Source organism: Carlito syrichta, unplaced genomic scaffold (genome assembly GCF_000164805.1).
Source record: "Carlito syrichta isolate Samal-C Ts95f unplaced genomic scaffold, Tarsius_syrichta-2.0.1 Scaffold302220, whole genome shotgun sequence".
NCBI classification, from domain to species: Eukaryota; Metazoa; Chordata; class Mammalia; order Primates; family Tarsiidae; genus Carlito; species Carlito syrichta.
The window spans coordinates 12984-18584 of NW_007246316.1; positions in this window are offsets into that span (position 1 = coordinate 12984).

The window sequence follows — 5601 nt, forward strand, 5'->3', positions numbered from 1 at the left end:
GTATAGAGATGAGGTCTCACCAAGTTGCCCAGGTGGGTCTCGAACCTGTGGGCTCAGGCAATCCACTCACCTCAGCCTTCCAAAGCATGGGATTACAGGCTGAGCCACTGAGCCCAGCTTGCTTTGTTTCTTTTTCTTTTTTCTTTTTTTTTTTTGAGTTGGAGTCTCACTCTGTCGCCCAGACTGGAGTGCAGTGGCCGCTCCTGGCCACTGCAGCCTCGACCTGCTGGGCTCCAGCGATCCTTCCGCCTCAGCCTTCTGAGTAGCCGGAATTACAGGCATGCGCTACCACGCCCGGCTGATTTTTTTATTTATTGTAGAGATGAGGTCTCGCTGCCCAGGCGGGTCTCGAACCCGCGGGCTCAGGCAATCCACTCACCTCAGCCTCCCAAAGGCGCGGGATTACAGGCTGAGCCACTGAGCCTGGCTTTGCTTTGTTTCTTAACAATTATTCTTTCCACCCTGTCCCTCCTTTATCTTTGCCATCTTCAGTGCTTCTAATGACTCTTGTCCCTTAAATAACTTAGAATAAAGTCACCATCCTCCCCTTTTTGGGGTTATCTGCTTTCTTTCTGGAGTCTCAGGAGTCGTGGGCAGATTCCTCTCAGTCTAAAGCTCTGCTCTCTTTTGTATTATGTTATCTAATCTCATTGGATTTTGGAGGTACCAGATAATGCCTTGTGAAAACATTAACATTTTTAGAAATGACTGACAGTGGCTTACAGTAAGTGACTATTAGTCATTTCTTTGTAAGCCTAAGTCCAAAAAACTATATGCTTTATCAGCCTTACCTTCCTTAAAGGGTTCTACTCTGAAGCCAGTGATCAATTAAGAAATAAACTAAGTTTAAAAAGGCCAAAACCCAATTTTGAGGCATGTGACTGACTTATCTCAACCGTCTTTTGTAAAAGAAACTCGCATCTTTCAGGAAATCTTCACTTGTAAGAACATCTCTGTCTTTGCACCTAAGCCACTAGGAACTTTTAATTATGGGGAAAACAATGTCTTAAGGTACATAACAAACGTAACCTTTATTTAAATCTAAGTTCTATGCCTTTGAGATGTAAATGTCCCACCTTCTTTGAACTGAGTCTCCTTTTTGGTGCTGTAAATTTAGAGATGCCTTCCTAACAATTGCTTAGGGCATAGAAAAAGTACTCAAGAGACGGACAGACTTAAGTGGCAGAAAAAGTTTTTAAAAACTGGCAATGAAAAATGTCATAAATCTATTGTGGTAGACAGGGACTAAAAACATTTAAAATTATTCCTTTTTATTTTTTTTTTCATTTATTCCTTTTCTTTTTTTTTTTTTTTGAGTTGGAGTCTCAATCTGTCGCCCATACTTGAGTACAGTGGCCGCTCCCGGCCACCGCAGCCTCGACCTACTGGGCTCCGGTGATCCTTCCACCTCAGCCTTCCAAGTAGCCGGAACTACAGGCGTGCACTACCACGCCCGGCTAATTTTTGATTTATTGTATAGATGAGGTCTCGCCCACCAAGGCGGGTCTCGAACCCACAGCTCAGGCATCCACTCACCTCAGCCTCCCAAAGGCGCGGGATTACAGGCTGAGCCACCAAGCCAGGCAATTATTCCTTTTTAAAAATCAACCTGCAGACTCCAAACCTGCTGGACATGGGACTTGGGAAAACCAAATAGCCACAGGTGGCTTTCCTGGAAGTACAAGATTGTAATCGATTCACAACCTTACCCCCCACATCCTCTCTTTGTGAAGTGAGTGATTTACCAACCCCTGCTTGTCATGTATATCCTGGAGGCAATTTGTTCTTTGAAAATCTGGTTTTGAGCTGGGCTCAGCCTGTAATCCCCCACCTTTGGGAGGCTGAGGTGAGTGGACTGCCTGAGCCCGCGGGTTCGAGACCCACCTGGGCAAATTGGCCAGACCTCATCTCTACAATAAATCAAAAATTAGCCGGGCATGGTAGCGCGCACCTGTAGTTTCAGCTACTTGGAAAGCTGAGGCGGAAGGATCGCCGGAGGCCAGCAGGTCAAGGCTGTGGTGGCCGGGAGTGGCCGCTGCACTCCAGTCTGGGCGACAGAGTGAGACTCCGACTCAAAAAAAAAGAAAAAGAAAATCCGGTTTTGCTCAATACTACTTTACAAATTCCAAAGAAAAATGTATGGCCATACAACCCGATCCCCCTCCCTTACCTAAACTAACACATAAAACCCCTCTCTTCTTTCTCCGGGTTGCTCAGCCTTGGAGGATTAGCCCAATGACTGACACCAGCACTAATAAAATGCTACGTCCTGAGATACCCTTGGTGTCATGGTCTCTGTTTTCCCGCAACACTGTAAGAGCTGCCAATGTGCGTCTGTGTGTCTATATATCTATATGTGCTATGTATATGTGGTGTTTCACTACCAAAATATATGAAAGACTTCTAATTATTTGGGTTACAAAAAAATAAACACTAAAATAATTTTTTTTTTTCAGAAAAAATAGAAACTTTAATTCAGGCCGGGTGCATTGGCTCAAGCCTATAATCCCAGGACTCTGGGAGACAGAGGTGAGAGGAATGCCTGAGCCTGCTGGTTCGAGACCAGCCTGGGCAACTTGGTGAGACCTCTCCTCTACAATAAATAAAAAAATTAGCTGGGTGTGGTGGCGCATACCTGTAGTTCTAGCTACTTGGAAGGCTGAGGTAGAAGGTTCATCTGAGTTCAGCAGGTCAAGGCTGTGGTGGCCATGTGTCACTGCACTCCAGCCTGGGCAATGGTGAGACTCTGACTCAAAAAAAAAAAAGAAAGATACTTTAGTTCACATGACTTCAATAATCTTTAATGAATAAAGAGAATTTTAGATTTTTTTTTTTTTTGAATCAGGGTTTCACTCTGTCACTCAGGCTGGAGTGCAGTGGCATGATCATAGCTCACCACAACCTCAAACTCCTGGGCTCAGACTATCCTTCCTTCTCAGGTTCCTGAGTATATGGGACTACAGGTATGTGTCATCATGCCTGGTGGATTTTTTGATACTTTTGTAGAAATGAAGTCTCACTATGTTGCTGGCATCAAATTCCTGGGCTCAGGCAATCCTCATGCCTTGGCCTCCCAAAGTGCTGAGATTGCCATGCCTGAACATTTTAGAAGTATGGCTCTTTCCCCCTTGAATACTGTACTTTTACGAAAAATCTCTTTGGAAAAATCATAGATCACAAATACTGCTGTGATTTGTGTTTCCTTTTTCTGGGCATGTCCTAAAACTTTGGCAAAAATAAACTTTAAAATGAATGAGATCCTTTTGTTGTTGTTTGGTTTACATCAGAGACATACAGAGAAAGAGAGCTTATAGCTTCAATTTTAAAATTTCACACAAGAGTCGAGAGTAAACACAGCAATGTAAAAACTCATCAGTTCAGATATCAAAGAGTTGTTCTCCTCCCATTGGGCATAGATATTTTTAACTAATCTGAGCTCAAAGTAGATAAACAGGCAAACAGAAAAGACTAACAAACAAACCAGATTCTATGTCTCTCACCCAAAAGAAATTAGGTCTCTGGAGACATTAATCCCTTTACAGGATTCATCAAGTGTTTACCATAAAAGCAAATTCCCAACCATTGATGTCAGCAATGGGAAATAACTATACGAGGGGAGACCCCTAAAAATCCAGATTTATTTCTAAAAACTGTGCATTTATTCGTACATGTTTAAACTTCAGCCACCTTCAAAGTATTCTCTGTTTGATGCAATCCACCTATGGAGATGCTTTTTCCACTGCTCAAGACAATTTTGAACTCGTCAATTTTGATGCCTTTTAGTGCTCCTGCCATTTTTTGCTTCACTTCTTCCACATTGGCAATAGGTTTCCCTTTGAGAACTTTTTTCATTGGAAAAACAAACAAAAAAACATTGCTGGGAGTGAGATCAGGTGAGTAGGGAGGGTGGAGCATAGGGGGTCATGCCATTTTGGGCCCAAAACTGTTGAACACTCAGTGGGATAAGGGCAGGTGTGTTGTCATGGTAGAAGAATCAGTCACCTGTTTGCCACAACTCAGAATGTTTCTTCTGCAAACCGTGACACAATCTTCTCAAAACTTCCACCAAAAAAAAGAAAAAAAAAAAAACTTTAGTTAACTTTGCTATGGAGAAACAAATTCTGAGTGTACTAAAAGGGGCCCACCCTCCAAATAGATAATTCCATTCTTTTGGGGGTCCCACCTCATAACAAACTAAAAACAAAGTAAAACATAAAATTTGCAGAAGGGGAAATAACTAAAACAAGGAGTCAGCAAATTTATATTGCCACTTTGGACTCACCTGTAGCAGCCAAGAGAAGACGCACGTGGGCTTCAACCACTCCAAAGGTGCTCCAGTCCTAAGAGGCAGTTTGACTGGCTCAGTAATGTGATTCCATTGGGGTCTCTGTGAAGACCTAGAAAACCTTAAAACATACAGCAAGATCATAACTCTCATACAGATATAAAAATGAGCATATGCTAAAGATTTTATTTAATTAAGAGGAAACCTGCAGATATTGTATCTGTTTCAAAAGAGAATCTGAGAAATAGGAATATTGAAATGATGCTGTATATAGAGAAACGGAGTCAAAACTGAGTTTTCTCTGTTGGGGATGCGGGGAAGTCGACCACCTTCCACCAGATAGAACATAATTTGCATCGGTTGCCCAAAATTTTCAAAGAGGTGTAAAATACCCCCAAAGACAATGAACAGGGCTGGAACTAAACAACATGGTCTTCCAAACATGCTTAGTTTTCCACTGAAACACAAAGTTATTTTTCTACATGCATCATCCTCGCCAGGAGTTAAAGTTATGGGTAATTTCCTTCTTTGAATCCCATGTGCATTTTCTGATTCTTCTAGTAATCACCAATCAAAAGTGGTTCGGACAAGGTAGATTTCTTTTTTCCTTGTTGGGCAGGTGGGGGTGAGGGTGGGGAGTACCCTGTTGCATGGTCATACTCTATTCATTTTATCGCTAGGTTCTATTTACTCAAATTTTCGTTAAATGCGTCATTTGGGATCACAGGCGAACACGATGCACCCCCTTCCCCTGTCACGGTTGTGCGTGGACACTGATTCTAAGCCTGAAACTCTCGGGGGGAGAAAAGGACTCGACAGGACACACTGAGGAGAGATGCGAAGTGAAGCGGAGACAGCCCAGACGCTCCCATAAAGGTTTCCTGAGACTAAGGAGAAATCTGAGTCCGGGGTTCGCGGCTGCCAAACCTCATAGCACAGAGCGTCTTAACCGCTAGACGAAGTAGACACTTTTAAGACGTTTTCTAACATAGGAGCGCGTAGGCTTCTGGGACATAGAGTCCTGGGCCGTCGTGGGCGCAAGGCCGGGCAGCGGGAGGACTTCCGGTCCCTCGTGCGCATGCGCCCCTCACCTTGCGTGCGTGTTCGCGCGTGCGCACGGCCGCCTCCCTGCCCTCGCTTCCGGTGCGTTCCCCGGTCACTGCTCGCCTGGTCCCCAGGCTTCGGCCTCCGCTGGGCCGGAATCGCGGGTCCTGCGCGGCTGGGCGCTGACCGGCCGGGCCAGCACCCGGGCGGGCGCGGGGCTGTGTGGGCCAGGGTTCGCGCGGGCCGGGAGGAGGCTCGAGCGGGGACTCCCG